The sequence below is a fragment of the Vipera berus genome (genome assembly GCF_964194415.1).
Source record: "Vipera berus genome assembly, chromosome: 4".
Classification (NCBI taxonomy): domain Eukaryota; kingdom Metazoa; phylum Chordata; class Lepidosauria; order Squamata; family Viperidae; genus Vipera; species Vipera berus.
This window is the reverse complement of record NC_138206.1, coordinates 41,570,249-41,592,659: the sequence shown is the minus strand read 5'-3', so window position 1 is coordinate 41,592,659 and position 22,411 is coordinate 41,570,249. Positions and strand designations below refer to the sequence as shown.

The 22,411-nt window shown below is 38.1% G+C and overlaps 1 protein-coding gene across 1 annotated transcript in view; it reads right to left on the bottom strand.

Moving 5' to 3' along the window:
- The window catches only part of BCL9 (BCL9 transcription coactivator), a 129,179-nt gene extending 107,049 nt beyond the window's left edge, over positions 1–22,130 (bottom strand). Inside the window, exon 1 of the mRNA XM_081327191.1 lies at positions 22,028–22,130. The gene's annotated coding sequence lies outside the window, so the exon portion shown is untranslated. The remainder of the gene's footprint in view (positions 1–22,027) is intronic.
- Positions 22,131–22,411: the final 281 nt, after the last annotated feature.

Sequence of the window (22,411 nt, the reverse complement as noted above, 5' to 3'; positions counted from 1 at the left end):
ATACTTCGTGTGAACTTGATTCTATGCCTATGTTTATACAACCCAGGATTGTATTAGCTTTTTTTGCAGCTGCTGCACATTGCTGGCTCATAGTCAAGTGATTGTCCACTAGGACTCCAAGGTCCCTCTCACAGTTACTGTTTTTGAGCCAGATCTCACCTAATCTGTAGTTATATCTTTGATTTTTCCTGCCTAAATGTAAAATATTGCTTTTCTCCACATTAAAACTCATTTTGTTGGATAGGGACCATTGTTCCACTTTGTCAAAATCTTTTTGAATCCTGAGCTTGTTTTCTGGGGTGTTGGCTATTCCTCCCAGTTTAGTGTCATCTAAAATTTGATGAGTTCCCTTTCTATTCCCTCATCTAAGTAATTGATGAAGATATTGAAGAGTACTGGGCCTAAGACAGAGCACTGTGGTACCCCACTGCTTACTTCTCTCCATGTGGATGTAGTACCATTGAGGACTACTCGTTGAGTATGGTTTGTCAGCCAGCTACAAATCCATCTGGTGATGATGTTGTCTATTCCACCTTTTTCTAGCTTACCAAGCAGTAGATTGTGGTCTACTTTGTCGAATGCCTTACTGAAATCTAAGCATACTATGTCCACAGCGTTTCACTGGTCTACTAATTTGGTCACTTTATCAAAGGGGTGAGTCAACCATGGCGAAACGGCTGTGGCAAGTCAGTCGGAAAAAGTTGTCCTAGAGCTACAGGAAGTTGCCCAGTAAAACAGCCTCTATCCAACACAAGAATCAGATACAAACCCAATACTTGATCCTTAAGTGGTAGTGAGGCTTTCCTAATATCAGCTTTCTCAAGTCAGTTTTTCACAGAAGACAATCTGTAGATGTAGGCTTCTGTCAAAGAATCTACCAATTACAACAGTATTGTTATTAAGTAAAAACATCAAAGCCAGTGGGTTTAACTAAAACTTTAGTAAGCATGTCCTGAATATTTTAAATCAGGACATCACTACTTGGCATAAGCCATATCAGAGATTATAATATCAGGAGTTTTTGGTCTTTTTAAGTATGAGTATAGGTACTTTGGTGTCAAAGCAAGAACCAGAGATACACAAGCCAGACAGAAACATTGGGCATATATAGGCCAGGTATTTCTAGTCTAAAACTGGATAAAGGTTTGTGACTTAAAAAGGAAAAAAAATAGTAAAAGAGAAATAGAAAAGGATTACCTTTGATTTTTTCCAATAGACATATATAACACATACATACATACAAACATTTAACATACAGCACGTACATATTGCTTCCAATAAAGCAATACCTCTAAGCTAAGTCAAGCTATGAAGCTCCTTCTGCCAGCAAGCTATTGAATATGGGCATAGGTTCATGGAGAATACAGATTTATGTTCATATTTGGTGTGAAGTTTAACAGCTGTGGGAAAAGGTCCTCAAAATACCAGTGAAACATAATTCATTTTACATGTGGAGTCATTGTTGTACCAGTTTTATTAAACATGGAAAACAGAGCATTTTAATACTGTATAAGAAATATCAAGCTGTTTGTATGTAGGTTCTATAGAAATGAGAGTTGGGATTTAGAAAAAAAAACAAGATGTTGTCAGACTAAGACATAATCATTTCATTTATTTTTCACAAAAGAATAGCATGTTATTATTAGCTAATGCTGATGGAACCACAATAGATGAGGAAACAAGAGGGGGAGAGGGCAATTAATTAGATGGCATTTGCATCCTGCTCCTTTTGCAAAACAATTAACTGATTAACAGGAACCTGGTTATAACTAGACATAATTTATGGGTACTTTAAAAAAAGATTTTTTTAAAAAAGTACATTCATATACCTGTTTGTCTAGCAATATGTCATAATGAGTTCAAAATATCCTATTTCTGTCTGAGTGGCCATGAAATTGCAGCCTTACAGGCTGACTGAAAAAGTACAGATAGTATTAATAATATATAATCCAGTACTTGCTTAGAACAAGGCGATGTTATTGTCCTCGGCATTGCTATAAGCTACTCCCACAGTATAATTAGCAATTAAAGTGCCTTCTATAGTTGAACAGTAGTGTCACAATTATGAAATTGCATCCAGGTTGAGATTCACCATGTTTTTAATAAAGGACCTGTTATTTTATAATGCTTTACTGATTTTACCCTTTTCCTCCTATTTTTAACAATTATGTTTATTAAATTACTTATTACTATTACTGTGTTATTATAGTTTGATTTTATTAAGTTAATGGATATTATGGATATTGTTTCACTGTTACATTGTATTATGTAACTTTTTATAGTAAGCCATGTTAGCTATTTTATAGAATTAATCAGAATGAATAGAATACTTAACTATATGTATGTAAGTATAACTATGTACCACTATATGGAACAGTATGTATATGTTTGTTTCTAAAAGCTCAAGGCATATTAAATGATAAACCTTTATTGTCAAAGTACAACATGTGTACATTGAGATTAGCTGAGCCTCCCCCCGTGCTCTCTCCTCCAACACACAGTGACAACAAACCCTCCATCCTACCACACCATGTGAACCAACTACACCACACACCGGCCTCCCAAGTCAATTCTGCATAAGTTCACAGAGATTATGTCCCATTTAAAAGCCTAACAGCCCACGGATAAAAGCTATTTTTCAGCCTGTTGGTACGGCTGGCTATACTCCTATATCTCCTACCGGATGGTAGGAGAGTAAAGAGATACCATCCAGGGTGTGAGTCATCCCTGAGAATCTTCCTCACTCTTCCAAGGCAACGAGCCTTGGCGATGTCATCCAGTGGTGTCAGGGAACAGCCCACAATGTCTTGTGCTGTGCTCACTACCCTCTGTAATACTTTCCTGTCCGCAGCTGTCAGACCAGCATACCAAACCACAATACCATACGAGAGGTATTGTATAGTAGACCAGTAAAAGTGGGTCATTAGCCATTGTTCTACATGCAATCCAACATTCAACCCATGATTTGTTTAATTATTATTTAATTATTATTGCTATTTTATGGTTTTGCACACATATTCAAACAAAATCTTTCCACATGGTTGAATTCACATGGTATGATAGCTAAAATCTGATTGGCTGGTTCAGCCAAAAAACAATTATATTGTCCAGTTCATTAATCAAACTGAAGCTTTTAAGCCTCCTCAGCTATGAATTTCTTCTTAGGAGATATTTTCATAGAATCATAAAATAATATGGTTGGAAGATCTTAAAGGTTTTCTAGTCCAATCCCTTGCTCAATGCAGGAATCCTCAAGCATCCCAGACAAATGACTGTCCAATCTTTTTTTAAAAAAAATCCAGTCATGAAACAAGGCAGGCTGTTCTATTATGTAACAGGTCTCACATTCAGGAAATTCCTCCTTTCGTTTGCAACTCCTTGTCATCATCTCGGATACTCTGGAGAATAAATTGAAATCCTCTTCCTGATGAAATCCTAATGTGATAAAAGATTGCTATTGTCTCTTGCCTCCTCTTTAGGTTAAACGTAGCAAGTTTCTTCAAGAGCTCTTTGTAGGATTTAGTCGTCAAGCTTTTTAGCATCTTTGTCACTCTTCTCTGCATTTTCAAGTTCCTCATCATCCATTTTGTACTGTGGCAACCAGAACTGGATACAGTAGTAGTCCAAGTACTACTGTACTTTTTTTTTTCCAAGATGGCGGCACGTTCACATGCAGCGGTCCTGAGCTCCCGGTACTGGTGTGTGGTGATTGGAACAATGTGTGTATGGATGAGTGTGCACAGTGTAGTGTGAGGGGCTAAATTAGCCTACACACACACAGAGCTGCTAAACATCGGGCTTGCAAGGTGATTGTCTGGCAAAAGTACGCAAACGTCTAGGATTATCAGTTCATTTCATCTAGAAATTAGAGTTGACAGTTCAATGAATAGGATGATAATCAGTTTGAATAAAGTAGGTCCTATCTTATTTAAAGAACAGAATTCTAGTATTTACTATTGTCATCTGATCTTCACAATACAGATATCTGGGTCATGGCTAAAACAAAGGAGATTTCTGAAGAATTCAAAAAAAATTGTTGATGCTTACTAGGTTGGAAAAGGTTAATACTCCACCAATGTACTATCAGGATGATCGTGTACAAATCGAGTCAAGTCAACACCATTGTCACCCTCTCCTGAAGTGGTCAACCAACCAAGATCACACCAAAACTAAGGCTTGTACTAGTTTGTGAGATCTCAAAGAAGTTCAAGGCGATGTTTAATAAATGAAAGACTTCTCTTGCATTAGTGAATGTAATGAACAAATACAATATTTTTGACTCATTTGTTTAACACAGTTTTGTATCTGGTTTTATGACTTGGGTGGAAACAGATTACAAATCCTGAAAATTCAAAAGGGTTCACAAACTTTAAAGCACCATGATATATTCTTGAGGGGGCACGGTGGCTCAACAGTTAAAACACTGAGGATCAGCTGGAAAGCTGACATCCTGGATTTGAGACCTGAGGGTTGCATGACAGGGTGAGCTCCCGTCCCCTGCCCCTGCCCCTGTCTACCTAGCAGTTCAAAGGCATGCAAATATGAGTAGATAAAATAGGTACCACTTTGGTGGGAAGGTGACAGAGTTCCATGTGCCTCGGCATATAGTCATGATGGCCACATGACCACGTGTTCAGATGCTCCCTTGAGTAAGAAATAGAGATGATCCCTAGAACCAGACACAACTGGTCAGGGAAAACCTTTACCTTTATATATTCTTGATTATCTATTACTTTTTACCACTTTCTTCTTTCGCCTATTTTAGATATGATTTTAAATATTGGTCTCTCTTCCCCTCAAGATTTAAGGTCTCCAGATGACTTTAGGCAAGGTATCTTCCAAAGACCTTCATCCTAGCCTGTATGAAATGGAGCTCTTCTCTTGCCAGAAGCACTTCCTGTGTAGATAATGAAGACGGTTGTCCAGGAATCCAAAATGTTGTTGATTACATCATCTCTTGAGCCAGAACTATACTTCCAGAATCTTCCACTCCTTCCTCAGATCATGACCATCAGTTGAAAGTATGGGTGAAAACACTACCTACTGTATGCTCCAAACTCTTTTGCTTTCCTGCCTAGTAGTTTCAGTCTTCGTATACTCTTCCCAAGCTGTTTTCAGCAGTGTCATTTGTAACAGCATAAAACAGAAGAAAGGGACCATGGTCAGTAGTGTTTTCATCATATCTTGGATCTATGTACTTGGAAGATAATATGCTTTACTTGATAACATATGTGAGCTGTTGACTGACGATTCTGTTCCCCTGAGCATCAAGTTAACCATCACTATCACCAGTGCTTTTTTGTAAAAGAAAAAGGTGCCAGAACTCACACATTTCATACAACCCGCCTTTCCTATCCTACAAGGTTACATCCAAAAAAGGTGCCGGAACTCCGTTCTGAGCGTTCTATGAGGAAAAAAAGCCCTGACTATCACATATCTTTCCTTTTGGAGGTAGTCATTGCATTCCTTGCCTCTGTGACAGTCTGAATTTTTCTCCTTACTCTTACTAGAATGCTGGATGAGATCCCTTCCATAGATTCTGTGAATCTTTCTTCAAGGAACATGCCTGAAATTAATTGTACATCTCATTAACAGAGACCATTTGCTGGTTCTCTTGCTCCTCTGAGTTACATGCTACACCTTTCTTTCTTCAAGGCTCCCATTATCTGCTTCTCCGTGTCTATATGTCTCTGTCTCTTAGAGATTGTGCAAACGCAAAATGCTCCTTTCTTTTTACAGTTCTTGCACACTATTAGGCATGTAAGCTACTACCTTGAGCTGATGAGACAGTCCCACGACCCTACTGCTCACAATGACCTTCTGCTCAATTCTCAGCATGCTCCAGTCCTATGTAAATTCAACCATTTAGGGTATGTTTAGTCAAGCTAATGGAATTCAAAAATTTTGTTCAGGAAACAACACTGTAATCTAGACCAACCTGAGCACACTGACTAACAGTTAACATGGCAGATATCTAAAATAATTGACTAAGGTCAAAAATGTACTTTTAATGCCAACTCAAATAGACCAGATAATTTTTAGCCAGTGATTATCTCTTAATATTAAGTATTTCACAGGTTTGTGCTGGGAATAGAAAATTAGAAATGACCCAGATACACCAGCCTTAAGCTACTGAAAGAAAAGATAAAATGTGAATGTATGAAGTGTGAGACTAGTTTCATACCTAAAGATAAGACAAGCATGTAAGCAGGGTGAACAAAAGCCATGAAATGCTCCCTTAGGGGAAGTAGTTAAGAAGGAACCAAGTCATTAAGGAAACAAAGGGAAATTGTCACCTGAACCAGACAAAAGAAGTTGGGCCTCAGCACATGGGAACTTCCCAAGTTCCATTAACAACTACCAGAATTGGAAATCAACAAGACAAGAGTAGCCATCAGTCTCGTGAATCAACAAAGCAAAGACTTTGGGGGATAAAAGGAGGTCTTCAAGGCCACCCACTCTTTCAGTCACCTTTGGATCCAGACTTGGAGGCTTCCATCCCTCTGGCTAATGCCTGCCAGCCTAGTTGAAAAGGATATGGATAAGTATGGATAAGTTGTGTGTGTGTGCATGAAAGTGCAAATATGTACATTGTGATCAGTAAAGTTTTGCTGTTATTTTAAATTCACTGGGTCTCCATGAATTCTAAAGAGCCGGTTGTGCCTCAGTATTCAGGTGAAAGTGATTAGACTGTCGCTATTTTCCAGGGTTGGGTGTGTATAAGTGAATGATTATAAGCTAGGAACGTGTAACAGAACTAAACAAACAGATGGACTGGAAAATTCTCTCTAGGTAGGAAACCATATAAATTAGAAACCTATCAGTTTTAATTTAATTTAATTAATTTAATTATTTTTACTTACTAATAAAGTAATTAGAACTGAGACTGTAGAACTCAGTATGTCAAGGTATTTGGTATGCAGGCTTTCAACCTAAGAAACATCATCTTATGTTCAGGCAATGAACAAAACCCTTGGTATAGCGTTATGGACCAGAAGAGTTGAATTCACATAACTGGAATTTTAAAAAAGGTGCTGTAACTGTTGGTGTGTGTTACTGGCCATGCAGTGAAATAGAAGACGTGGGTGCTGTTTTCTAGAAACCAGTTATAGTTCTTTCAAAGGAAGATGAAGAACAAATAGTAGAAGACTTGAATTCTAAGCATATTTGTTATCGAATACATTTTAAAAAAACTTTCCAAAGCATAATTCTTCTATCCTGGATTGCTGATAAATGTCTCCGTGAGAGGATAGAATAAAGCAAAAGTAGATTACTTAAGAATTTCATCCTAACTAATAGAGACAACTTATTGGAAAAAGTGGAAAAAGAACAAAACTTGTGTTAGAAATTTGATATTAAAGGAGGATTCAAAAACTAGAAAACAAAACTTTATAGGTTAGAAAGTGGGCTGAAAACAATATAATGAAATTCAATACAGACAAATGAAAAGTTATTTAGTGAGAAAATAAAAATCAAATGGATCATTATAGGATAGGAAACACATGGGTTAGTAATAACATGTATAAAATGGCTCTCGGAATTGTAATTAATTGGAAACTGAACACGAGTCACCATTTTTATGTTGCCTTACTTTCAAAGAGTCAAAGAAGTTTTAGGTGTAGCAAAAATAAAAACAACCACAACTCAGCAAAGGTAAAATAGCCAATATTAACACTTCATGAAAAGCAAGCAAGGTTGCCCCACAAGGGGCAACATAAATTGCCAAGAATCTGGTTTTGGAACTCCTCTCCTTTTACTTTATGGGGGCTGGCTACCTTTAGCAGCCCCCTTTCAGATATATACACAGGATTTTATCATTCTGGTTAAGACTATCCATTACAGAAGTGTTGAATCATTTCAGCCTTTATAGGTTGAACTGGGCCTAGAAACATTCAATGCAAGCAAGCATTTCAAGACAGGAATAACACTATTGAACTCATTTCTCCCTGTTAAAAGTTAGCCCACTGCATTTTAAACCAAATGAAGCTTCTAAGTCCTAGATAGCCCATATAAAGTCCTATATAAAACACAGTCTAAGTATGAAGTGATGATAAGCCTGAGTCCAATAAGCATAGCTTGGTGCTTTGACTACACCTTCCATCAGCTACTTGAGCAGGAACTGTGAATCCAGGACCTTCCAAGTTGTTGCAGATCTGCATGCTTAGTGAGGAGCGTAACATCCAAGGCTCAGACCAGGAATTTAGTTAATTCAATTATCTACAATCAACAACTCAGTCTTGCATAAATTTAATTTCAGCTTGTTTTGACATTTTTATTTATATCCTGTCGTTATTATTTTTACAAGGGGAGGAACATATCCAGCAAACTTCCTCCTCCTATTTTCCCCCCAACCTTTAAAAGTGGGGGGAGTAGGATTAACAGGGATGTAATTAATGGCATTTAGAATGGGAATAGAGACCTACATTCTTCCCCATTTTGTATGATATGAAGGCTACCTGGACAAGACACTTCCCAAATGACTCCTGGCCAAAACAAGATATGTAATGCTGACTGTAGTCCTTTAGCTACAAGGACCGAGTAAGAATGAAACCCAATGAAGCAACATGTTACACATTGTATTTCTGCCCTTGTTCTCTGTGTTATACAAGATACGAAGAGTTGAAATGTGCATTCACAGGCCTCTATAATGATCTTTATACTAATATGTCATTTGTTCTGAATGATTGTTAATACAAACATTGACATTTCTATTCTATTCCTTCATTTACAAAGCAGTTTAAAAAGATCTCTTGAACAAGGAGTCAGAATAAGCAAGGAAGTAAAGAAAACAATACTGAGTAGACAATATTTTTGTATGCTTATTAGAAGCTTTCAAATGGAGTCATACTTTCTGACAGAATATATGCAGCTTTAACTGCTTCATGTCCACACAAAAATTCAACAGGTAAAGATTTTTTGTCCTGCATCCGTTAAAGAGAAAATCACTAAGTGTTGCAGCTATTAACACTTCAAGGTTTCTATATGCCTCCTTAAGTAACACCAGCTGCCTGCAATTAGTGCAGGTTCGAGTCCCACCAGGCTCAAGGTTGACTCAGCCTTCCATCCTTCCGAGGTAGGTAAAAGGAGGACCCAGATTGTTGGGGGCAATTAAGCTGACTTTGTAATAATGCCGCTTGGGGGGGGGGCGAATGCCCTAATAAGCAGGCATATACATAGAATGAAGGCTATTGCTAAGCACATTGATTTGTGCTTCTTAGATTGTAAGCTGCCCTGAGTCTTCGGAGAAGGGCGGGATATAAATGGGATTAAAATAAAAAATAAAAAAGCAGTTGATAAGATTGCCACATGACCAGGAAACCATACCAGGCATTCAACAAAATGCTGCTTTAGCATGCTCTAAAACTAGCACAAATATGAAACTTGTAAAAGTATTTTTTGTTTTGGAGCACTCATAGAATCATAGTATTGAAAGGGATGCTAGAAGTCTTCTAGTCTAATTCCTGCCCAGAGCAGAAATCATCAAACCATCCCAGGCAAATAACTGTCCAATCTTTGCTGATAAACCTCCAGTAATACAACAGCAACAACTCTAGGAGGCAGGTTATTCCACTGCTTAATAACTGTTACGTTAGGAAATTACTCCTTATTTCAAATTTGAATCTCCCTCTATAAATATTTTACCCATTTTTGTTCTGTCTTTGGAAGCTATGAAGAATAATTTCATAACCTTTGGAGATTTTCAGTCATCCAGGTCATGGTTTTCCCAAAGGTGCCTTTTCAAGAGACAACTGGAGTTTCTTGGTTTTCTTCGAAAATGTTTCACTTCACATCCAAGAACTGAAGAAGCTTCTTTGATGAGAAGTGAAACATCTTCAAAGAAAACCAAGAACATCCAGTTGCCTCTTGAAAAAGCACCTTTGGAATTCCATAGCTTCTTCCCTACAGATAGCCTTTCAAAGACTGGTACCATGGTTTCTTTATACCATTCTCCTTTAAATTCCTCAAAGGATTTAGTCTCAAGCTCTCACCCTCTTTGTCACTCTTCTCTGCACTGTTTATTTTTATTTATTTTTATTTTATTTTAATTCCATTTATATCCCGCCCTTCTCCGAAGACCCAGGGCGGCTTACAAGCTTAGCAGTAGCCTGCTTATTAGGGCTTTCACACACACCCCAAGCGGAATTATTACACAGTCAGCTTAATTGCCCCCAACAATCTGGGTCCTCATTTTACCTACCTCGGAAGGATGGAAGGCTGAGTCAACCTTGTTTACCATTCCTCAGCATCCCTCTTGCATTGGGATAGTCAGAATGGGATTACCCACTGTTCCAATGTGCAGTATGGCTATTGAAACATAGCACTGTCACTTCCCATGATCCCTATCTTTGTTGATGCAACCCACAATTGTCTTGGTTTTTTTGGCAGGTGCAAACCTATACTCATGCGTAAGTCAGAAGAGGTAAACATAAAACCTCATGTGGTCTACTGGGATACCCAGATCCTTCTCACAAGTGCCACATCTATTTTGTACTTGTGCATCTGGTTTTTCCTTCTTAAATGCAGAACCTTACATGTCTTATGATTTAACTGCATATTATTGGATAAGACCAATCTTGAGCCTGCATTCTGAGGTATTAGCAACAGTCTCCTTCCCAGCCCAGCTTTATAATGTAGAAATTGTTGAACATCTCTCTTATTCCCTTATATAAAATATTCAGGAAATGTTGATGAGTTCTGGACTCCTGAGTTATCTCATTGCATATACCTCTCTCCATTTAAGCATAGATCTATGAAAGACCGCAATGGCTTAGTGCAGACATGTCAAACACAAGGCCTGGGGGCCGGATCCAGCCCGCAAAGTGGTTTCATGCGGCCCACGAAGCCATCCTGGAAACAGTGAGGGAATGGCCCCCACTGCCTTGGCCCTAGCCCAGAGACCCTCCTCCTGCCAGAGACCCTCAGATTTGTCCCACTCCTGCCCAGGCCCCCATAGGCACCCTTGATGTGAACGATGTAGAGCTGGCCATGCCCACCCAGTAGGCCATACGCACTCTAGCCACGCCCACCCATTAGGCCATGCCCACCCATTAGGCCACGCCCACCCAGCCCCCTGAGGGCAACCGCAATGCTGATGCGGCCCTCAATGAAATTGAGTTTGACACCCCTGGCTTAGTGGTTAGGATACCAAGTCCTAGACCATTAGTTCAGCAGTTTAAGACCCAAGTGCCACAAGATGGAGTGAGTTTCTGTCATTTGTCCCAACTCCTTCCACCCTAGCAGTTCAGAAGCATGTAAAAGCAAGTAGATGAATAGGTACCACAAATAAACATGCAGGAAGGTGACAGCATTCCATGTTTCGCCGTATGCTCTGTGCTGCAGTGTGATGTCATTCTGGCCACATGACTGCAGAAATGTCTCTGAACAATGCTGCTGTTTGGCTTAAGAAATGGAGAAGAGGCTCATCCCCTAAAGTTTTTCACAACTAGCAGTGTAAAACCCGCAGGGATACTTTTATCAGTTAAGAGCCATATTGTAGGCATGGATGTTCAATCAAATGCAAGTTCAACTGGCAGTAGGATCATTCATCCCACATTCCATTTTATCATGAAGGAGGCTGTCATCAACTTTATCAAATACATCCACAAGCATTCTCTTAATCTACCAGTCACTTTGTAGTTTAGTCACTTTGGCTAAAGCAGTAAGATTGCTCTGGTATAATTATGATCTGTTTTAAACAACCCATGCTGGCTTCTAATAATCATTTGTTCCTTTCTTAGTGTTTGCAAGTTCACTGCTTGATTACTTTTTCCAGAATTTTCCCAAGTACGGGAAAAACAAGTAGTGGAAAAACAAAACCTTAGGTGAAATGATTTTAGTCCAAATTCATAAGTAAAATGTTTTTACATATAATGGAGGTAGAGTTCTCCCCACCTTCTATGGCAGTGATGGAGAACCTTTTAGAGACCGAGTGCCCAAACCGCAACCCAAAACCCACTTATTTATTCCAGTGCCAGGGCCGCATCAGCATTGTGGTGCCCTCGGGGAGGGGCAGGGAGGCACCTCTGAGTGCCACCTCTGGCACGCAAAAACCGGGGGCACAAAAATGGGCCACCATGCTGCAAGGCGCAAAAATGGCTGTCACGACACCGCAGGGTGCAGATACAAGGCACTGCAGCACACAAGAATGGGGCAGGGCTAGTGAGTATCATGCAGGCCCTAGCCCTGCCCCATTTGCTGTATGTGCGGGCTCACGGCCCCATGCGCGCATGCATGCATGTAAAATGCTTCCCCCTCCATTTTCTTCCAGTCCACCAATTGACAATGGTTGGTGACCTCTGCTCTACCACCTCTACTCGAGCTTGCTAGTTGGCCGCTTCGCCTCCTTTGTGCTACGCGGGGCTCTTGCTCCGGGCAGCGGTGGTGGCCTGATGGACCTGCTGCTGGCGACGGTGGTGTACATGCCAACAGAGAGGGCTCTGAGTGCCGCCTCTGGCACACGTGCCATAGGTTCGCCACCACTGTTCTATGGTTTGAGTCACACAGAATCCCAATGCAGTTTATCTGCTATTTACTTAACATTATATGATAACGCTGGCTTCTGTGTTTCAAGGAAAAGGACTGGAATAGCTGCTAACAAAGGCAGGCAAAATTGTGAATCCTTATATTCATGCCTAGGTAAAAATCAGTTGGGCAATTTTTTGGTGGTTAAGGTAATACTTAATATTTTTTGAGGTAGCAAATGTCGCAATTAATAATGCAAAATGTATATGGCATATATGGAGTCAGGGGAGAAGAATTTTGGGTTTTTTTGTTTCAATTATGTTGAGTCTATTTTTTGGAATTATATAAACATTCTAGGGTATTTCTCCATTCAAACTAATAGATGGAACTAAAGTAACTCTATCTTATTTGACTGTAAAATAGACATGTAGATTTTTTTGAATGTATACTTTAATAAGCATTATAACAATTACCTGTGCTAGGTCAAATAATATTGTGCTATAAAGTCATAAGTACTTGCAACAAAGAAAGGGTAAGGTAAAGGTAAAGGTTCCTCCGCACATGCGTGCTAGTCGTTTCCGACTCTAGGGGCCGGTGCTCATCTCCGTTTCAAAGCCGAAGAGCCAGCGCTTGTCTGAGGACGTCTCCGTGGTCATGTGGCCGGCATGACTAGACGCCAAAGGCGCACGGAACGCTGTTACCTTCCCACCGTAGTGGTCCCTATTTTTCTACATGCATTTTTACGTGCTTTCGAACTGCTAGGTTGGCAGAAGCTGGGACAAATAACAGGCGCTCACTCTGCTACGCGGCACTCGGGATTCGACCCGCCAAACTGCCGATCTTCTGATCGACAAGCTCAGCGTCCTAACCCACTGAGCCACCGCGTCCCAAAAGAAAGGGAGGGTGACATAAATCTAATAAACTAACAAAAATTAATTGCACATCTCTGTATCACTTTAAAGCATTTTTGGACCTTAGCAATCCCATAATACGTTAGAAAGCTAAGCTGATTTATTTCTAGCTAACCCGTAATGTAGCTTAAACTATTGTGAAAGGGGTGGGGAGGATGAGGAGTCTACTGATGCCTTTAGTTGGTAGTTTGCTTGCTTTTCTGTCTATGGTAGGAAACATAGGAAATGTTTCCTTCTCCTTCTCCTAGTCCCCAGCCTTATTTCCCATTTAAAAGAGCCAAACAAAGCAAGGGTGAAATTGACAACTGTTTCATCCTGTTTCTCTCTTCAGCAGGAGATACTTTGATGCTGAAGCCCAATGAACTGACTTTTTTGTTTTCTTGCTTTCCTTTCCTAAGGAATGGGCAAAGGAAGTAAGTTTTGTTGCTCCAAAACCTGCTGCCGTAACAATGATTTTCACTCTTTGTTCTCAGTATTTCATCTACTCAGTCATTTATTTCTATACTGCTTCAGTTTACTGCTTCTGTCCTTAAGCAGCTTACAAAATAACCTAATACAATACCAAACAATACAATAAAAATGAACAACTTGCTGTAATACTTAGAAAGCCTACAAACTGTCAGAAGTGAAGACAATTGTGGATACCCTAAAGTTTTGGGGAATGAAAATGGACTGTGTGGAATACTCATAGATTTTTTTATATTTATATTCCACCTCTACTATTTATAAATAATTCAAAGCAGTGAACCTACCTAATCCTCCTCCTATTTTTCCCACAACAACAACTCTGTGAGTTGACTTGGCTTAGAAAGAATGACTGGCTCAAAGTCACCCAGACAGCTTCCATGCCTAAGAGAGGACTAGAATTCATTGTCTCCTGATTTCTAGTCTGGTGCTTTAATCACTAGACTAAACTGGTTTAAAATTAAAAATTAAAAATTGCATTGTACAATTTTTATACATATCTAATTATACATATCTAATCATAGATAGCACACTATTTTCTGAATCAGTGTTCAGTGATCTCCTTGAGGCTGCTGGACTCACTGTTTAATCAGACATAAAACAAATCACTTGCCGAGGCAGAGGAACATAAACTGGCTTTAATTACAATATTGTAACACCAATTAGAGATCTATCTATTCAAGGACTGAGTAGTTCCTACTTCAGTATTACTCCCATGTTGGGATAATTGCTACTAATTAAGCTTAGAACTAATTAAGCCAAGTTATCTCATTTATATCCTCAAATATGACTTCCTAGTCCAGCAGAAATACCAGGATGATTAAAAAATAAAAATATATATTCTTTGAATGTTTGCTCTTACATTTTGCTTTCACATGGGACATTTCTTCTGAACATTTTCCTCCACTATGTTCTCCTTAGTCTCCAAATTCTAATCTCTTTTTCAATTACTGTCCCAATAATGCCATTTATGAAAGTACATTCACTGAATGTTGTAATATCTGTCATTCATTTTAGCTCAACCAAAATTTCAGTTCTTGTGAATGTGAAAAAGGTGATATTATAAGAAATTATACAAAATTATACAAAAGTATTCTATATATTATCCAGTCATGCCTTGGAGAGAATTCATTCATTTGGCAAAGCCTAAAAGGATGAAATATGTATTTTGTATCCTAGACAAAATACTTCAACAATGGACTAAGAGAAAATTGGGCAGAATCCATAAACTAGTTCAGTAGAGAATTGAACCAATGCTAAATATTTCCAAATGTAATATTTTTATCTACTTAAAATTAGCTGTTTTAAATGAATAACATTAATTCAGGTATAATATTTGAGTTAGTCATTCCTCACAGCTACAGCTTTCACACTTTGCTAGAATTATACAACTATGTTTTTTAATCTTTTTAATTATTTTTATAGTTTGTTTGTTTTTTACTGATTGCAAAACCATAGAGGTCATATATTTCACCTCCAGCTCAAGATAAAGTCTACTATGCAAGATGCAATCGCTGCATTTCTGGCAGATGGCAACTCGCCCTTGTTTGAATAGACAACCTGCCACCTTCCAACGCTATCACTTCATTCAGAACAGCACTTAATATTTGGAAAAGTATACCTGAAATGTACTTCCCTACAATCTTAATTCTAATTCTTTACTCTCGGACAAAATAGAAAAAAGTCTGCTGCATTTTTCTAATGGATGCCTTTCAAATATTTTAAGAAAAGTGAAACCTGTCTATTTTCCCCAGAGCACCTAGCTGCCCCTAGATTACATCATAATAATGATTCCACTCTGCAACAGATGGAACTTCAGGCATGCAAATACAATCTTGCCAGAGCTGTAAATTTACTAGACTTTGCCACTGCTGTTTATGCAATGGTGATATAGAAGTTCACTTAGTGTACTAGAAGCAGGGTCAAATTCTTACTCAATCATCTAGCTCACTGGTGATCCTAAGCTATTTTTGTAAGAACGAGAGAAAGGGAAAGAAACATCATCGGTGCATTTTGCTTTCCAACAGATTCTGTAAGAATTTCCAGAAGATGGATTCAAGTCCATAAAGTTGACCAGAGATGATCAGAAAGCTATGTCACTAGGATGCAAGACAATGTGACACTAGAGTCAGTGGTTTGCCCAATCTTTAATACATTCTCCCTTCCACTGCTTGCAAGGAAAGGATAACAACTGTCTGGCATAAAGCACCACTTTCTCTACCTAGTATTCCTCACTGCTTTGTGGAACTGGTATAATTTTTATAGACCAAAAGCTGTTCTTAGTTTTTAAATGCCTCAGCGGAAGTTGCAGGTTAAGAGCAATCCCATTTATTTTATTTTAAATATAACCAGAAGTAAATGTTGTCTATATGGCTATTATCTAATATTTAATATAATGAATTTAATAACTTCCCCCTTTTACCATATTAACTATTACAATGTGGTTAAAAACAAATCAAAATCTCTGGTGGCCACCTCCAAGGCTTTCAGGCAGTCGTAAAGTCTTGCATTGTACAGCTCTTCACTATGAGTTTGATAGGAATCATAGCCAAAGAAGTATGAAGGCATGGTGATGAGCAAAATTGACTATGTAAAACATTTGCAAGATGGTGCAGAAGTGTTTCTGAGAGTATTTATTTATTTATTTACAACTGTCTATAAGCCTGAAATCCAATGTACATTAACCAGTAATAATTGATTAAACAGAGGAGATTTCTTCTGAGCAGCTACGGACAGAATTTGACTACACAAAAAAGATGGTACTGTGGTTGATCTGGATTGCTACTTTGAACCTGGTCTTCAAGGACTTTCCTTAGTAAATTTATCTCTTACATGAAATAGGAACTTAAAACTGACTAGACCAGGGGTAGGCAACCTCGGCTCTTTTATGACTCATGGAGTTCAACTCCCAGAATTCCTGAGTCAGCATAGCTGGTTCAGGAATTCTGGGAGTTGAAGTCCACGTGTCATAAAAGAGCCAAGGTTGCCTACCCCTGGACTAGACCTATACTGGTGGAAACTTACACCTCTAATACTTTTTTCCCTGAACAGGAACAATGGAGTTTAACATAAAATGAATATCATCAGCAAAAAGCAAAACAGCAAAAATGTTTCTGTAAAATGCTTCTCCATTAAATGGTAATACCTATATAAATTACAGAGGCATTGCCCATTTTGTTAGTGTATTTATTAGATACAAAAATCTTCTTTTAACATGATTTTAATCAAATAAAAATTCTACAATAAAAATTTGCAGCCTATATCTATAAGACGTGGTCTGTGCATTTTTAAAAGACCATTAAAAATGGACATATTTACAAAACTCCCACAGAAAGGACAAAGGAAGACCCCCAAAGCTCTCCCTCTTTTACGCAGCCTCCAGTAAGAGCAACTGACTGAAGTGTCTGTCACAGCTTTAGTCTTGCCTTCTTCTCTAAGGACAGATAACTGCATATTTCAGGATTGCCGTTCCAGGGTTTGTGCTCAATTTTACATTCATGCATAAGCACATTTAAATTCCATTCAGGATTTTCAAAAGCATCATAATCTCCCAAAGTCAGAGCTTTCAAAATCTTCCTTCTGCTCACTGCATTTAATGTTACTTAATTGCATTTAATGTCAGAGTAAGCACTGAGTATCAATATATTCCATTTCTGAAATAACCACCATTGTTTCTCCTTTCTCATTAAAATGCAGCAGGACAAAGAGCACAAATCCTGGGAAAATATTTGGCAGATCTTTTCCTTCAAAACGTAACTGACCGTAGGCAATGCATCAGAATAAATTTTCCTTTGAAGAAACAGATTTGCAACACACACACAGAGCTTCCTTGATAATCACTCAATATATCATTCCACAAGAAACACGGGAAATTCTACGTCCACTTAATCTACATTAATAATATTTCAAATTGCTAGCAAAGGAACTGCTGAAATATCTCCTGCAGATGAGTGACAAAAGTCTGTCTGTTATAAAGTGCAGTTAATAACAAGGTGTGTATCTTGTTTGTTTATTCCTAAGGAGCAATGTTTATCATGGCTGTCAGGGATTATAAAAATATTTCCATGCCTTGAGACAGCTTGATGGTATGGTGTGTAACTCAATGTGTAGGCAAATATGCAGGTGGAACACTGAAATAAACAAGAAATCTTCAGTAAGAAGCTTAATTAATGCTTTCCAAAGATGACAGAGAAAGTAAGTTAAAGCCAGGAAGAGAGTGCAAAGCATGAGACAGGGACATTTCTATTTCTATTAGCATAATGATACACATAGCTGTGCCTGTATGCCATCCAGCATCATAACAGAAAGGAGCATTTTACTATTTATGCTGTCTAGATATGTTCCCAGCCTTCTTGTTGCATCTAGCTTTGTAATACTAAAACTACTTAGAACTCAAAAACATATAGCTGATTAAGAACTACATAAATTAATAGCATATTGAATCCCATATGTAAGCACCGTGATAGTAAAAACAGATGGACAGAGGCAGGCAAATAATAGGCAGATGATAGATAGATAGATAGATAGATAGATAGATAGATAGATAGATAGATAGATAGATAGATAGATAGATAGACAGACAGACAGACAGACAGACAGACAGACAGACTTCAGTTTGCCTATTCAATTGCTGTAACTCCTAGATTTGCAGAGTCTGTTAATTCAGGATAGTCATATTTTCAGGTTATGTTTTTTAAAACTATAAACAATCTGAAGTCTTGGGACTATATGTAGCTCCCTAGATATCTTCCACAAGTTGCTCCAAAATTAATAACATGAAAAATTAAGGAAAACTATTATATGTATTGAGTACACATGTTGATTGTATTTCATTCATTAATGTAATTTCAATGAGATTTAAACTTAATTTTTTAAAAATAGGCTTTTTTTCCTGCCCCTGTCCACTTGGACATACTCATTTTTGCATGTTGGCATTCCACTTAAAGCTTAATGTGACCCTCAGATCACAAGAATTTGAACATCTATTTAAAAAATAGGTATTTCGAATGGAGAATGTGGATCAAATATTCACCAAATTGGTCTGATATTAATAAGATATCATTGTTTGTTGATTGGTTGTAGTTGTGACAAGCTTGTCTCATACATGCAATTAAGTTGTGACCTGGATTTAGTACATTTCATGCATCAATTTAACTTTTTAGTTCAGCATCCTCAAATATATGTGCTACACAGGATTAGTAGTCTACCTCACAGGGTAGTTGTGATTATAAGCCAAAGACACCAACTATAGTAGAATAATCTTTTCAGGGTGCTTTTTCTTTCCTTTTTTTACTGTGATCAAATTTCATGAATGCCATAAAATCTTCAAAGATATTGTCTACTAATCTTGGAAAACCTGCGATGCACCTAATGTGCAGTTCCATTGCTAGAAGCAAAAATATTTTGAAGATGCAAGTGTATCAGATTACAAGCTGATAAAGTTCCCTAAAATGCAGCATAGCACTGCTACAGGTTCAGGGATAAATCTCACTAGATAATTATAACAGTTATTAGCAGTGTCTATCAGATCTTGCTTAAATAGCAATAGCACTTAGACTTATATACCGCTTCGCAGTGCTTTAAAGCACTCCCTAAGTGGTTTATAGAATCAGCAGATTGCCCCCAACATTCTCGGTCCTCATTTTACCCACCTTGGAAGGATAGAAGGCTGAGTCAACCTTGAGCCAGTGAGAATTGAACTGCTGACAGCCGGCAGTCAGCAGAAGTAGCCTGCAGTACTGCATTCTAACCACTGCTCTGCCATAGCTCCTCTCCATTAAAGCAGGGGTGTCAAACTGCCGGCCCATGGGCTGGTTGCATCATATGGAGGCTGGGCCCTCCTGAGTTCCGGCAATGCAAAAAAAAAGGCACAAGTTTGACACCCAGGCATTAAAGCAAAGGATATGGCTGGAACATGGATTTTACTAAAAACTAAACAACCTTTGACCTGTTGGGCCATCATTTCAGACACATTTTACTCACCTCAACAGAGAAACAGAATAATCAAGGGCAAAAGAGCAGTGGGAGCAGGAGTGACTTCTGACTTCATGCCATCTTAACCGTGGCTGACCGCTCTCTGGCAGCCAATGGTGGGACCAGCCTACACAGCCTACAAAAGGCTAGTGTAGGATTAGTCTACCTTATCTCCAGTGGCCAAAGGAGAGACTGGTCTTCCCAGGCTAGTGAAAGACTGTTACTGAACCTCCAGGCACTAGCGCAGCAACACAGTAGCAATAAAGTAATACGAAATTTGCTAAATTTCAACCCCGTGGGAATCATGGGTCCAAATTTTGAACAAATTCCATTTGGGATACCTTGGTTCAAAAAATGTTGCCCTATGATGCACTGTTTCATCCAGCTAAAGATTACATGAGAGTTTTAGTAGTATGTAAAGAATCTATGGCACATAATGCAAAATTATTTTCTATAACATGCTAAAAACATGCAGAATTAGGAAAAAGGTTTTCATGATTCCTACCATTGGACCTAACACTTCCATATTTAGAAAATAAATATTGGATAGCGGTTTTAATTACTACACATTAATTAGAAGAATCTTTTCAGCTACAGATGGCCAGTTCTCTGGATCTTTTCATTTGCCCATCATCATGCTTGAAGGAAAATTATTAGCTCAGAATAGGGTTGGTTTTCTAAATCTGTGAAATCTCATTATTTCACTTGTGAAATTGGCTGGAACTGGTATTATTGTGCTCTGCTTCTTTTTTGCAAGACCTGAAGGAGAATAGATTGGACTTTGTTTTCAGTCACTGTTTGAGTTTAGTTTCTTGTTTTCTTAATATTGTTGTTGTTAGTTGCGAAGTCGTGTCCGACCCATCGCGACCCTATGGACAACGTTCCTCCAGGCCTTCCTGTCCTCTACCATCTTCTGGAGTCCATTTAAGCTCACACCTACTGCTTCAGTGATTCCATCCAGCCACCTCATTCTCTGTCGTCCCCTTCTTCTATTGCCCTCAATCTTTCCCAGCATTAGGCTCTTCTCCAGTGAGTCCTTCCTTCTCATTAGGTGAGAAGGAAGGACTCTTAATATTATCTATCTGCATTTTCACCAGTTGTAAACTAAACTGGTCCACTAGAAAAATGATATATGAATCCCTATTATTATTTTTTCTTATTTAGTTCAAGAAACAGAAAACTTTAATACAATGATTATATAAGGAAATAGTGTACCTTGAAAGGCTACCATATTTCTTGAAATGCATTATTAAACATGCATTCTAATATCTGGAACAATCTTCTACACATTAGCAAATGTAGAAGAAAACATGAAGAATTTTTGCTGTATTAGTCCCTTGTGTAGATGTGTCCTTAGAGGGGAATGTTGCTACTACCTGTTGCTAAGGTTATATGAAATAAATAAGATCAAGTAGCATTTGTTTAAACACTGAATCTATGATGCAACTAACATTTAAAAAGCTTTGACAGCAGCAAAATTGGCCAGAGATAAAATAATCAAGGAACTATATTCTCTTAGTGTAGAGTAGAACTATTTGTTGCAAAATAAATCTTCTGTTTATCTTTATTAGTACAGATGGGAAAGAACAATTGTAAGAAAGAATTATCAAGTGGTTAGGAAAGGTTTACCTTATCTTACCGCTCTTAAATATTCATAGTAAGTATGCAGATTGTAATCAGATTAATTATCCTTAGGAATGAACCGTTTTTATTTGTGTTATCTTCCCAATCCTGATTTGCACCAGTCAAACTACTGACATTTTATTTTTTTGTTTTTATTAACTGTCAGAAATAAGTACTCAAGTGAAATTGCATGCTTATTATTTGTGTACACACACCCACACCACATATTAAATCTACCATTTAAAAATATGCTGTCCCATCCTGGCACATCTATCCTTTTTGAAAAATGTAGTTAGATATCAAAATATAGGACAAAGATAATAAAGACATATTCTTTCAGAAAATAGTTATGAAATCTGGTTGTTGGAACTTCTATTCCATATTTTACTTCTTCAAATTCATTTCATTTCATTTCAGTACACTTTTAACAACACATTTAGACACAGAAAATACAGCTAATAGTTATATCAAAAACATTTCATATAGGAAAGAATGCACACTCATTCTATTTAGCTAGGGTTAAATAAGTTATATGTGACCCAGTTTTCCTTCATTTTCCTTTCTCATGTCCTGACAAACCGTGTGAAGCTAACCTTGATCATCTTCACTTCTGCTAGTTAGTAATGCAGCAGGAATCACCACACACAAATCTGTCTGCTTTCTGGCACAAATTACAGGATTCAGACATTGTACTGTGCCCTGACCTGCTGTAGTTCCTGGTGTAACAAAAATCATTTCGGGCTACGCTGCATACAAAAGAAAAAGAAAACACATTGGTAACACTTTCTCATGCATGGTCACTGTCAGAAAGGCAGGCAAGCAAAGCATTTGTTATCTCTTCTGCTAATAATGAGCTTCTTATACTAGTATTTTTTGCAACCCAGCACTTTTCATAACTTGGAAACTGTAGTAACCAGCTTCTAAGGGACTAGAGGAGCTCAGCTTTGTTTTACTTATAAATTATCAGTAGTAAGCCT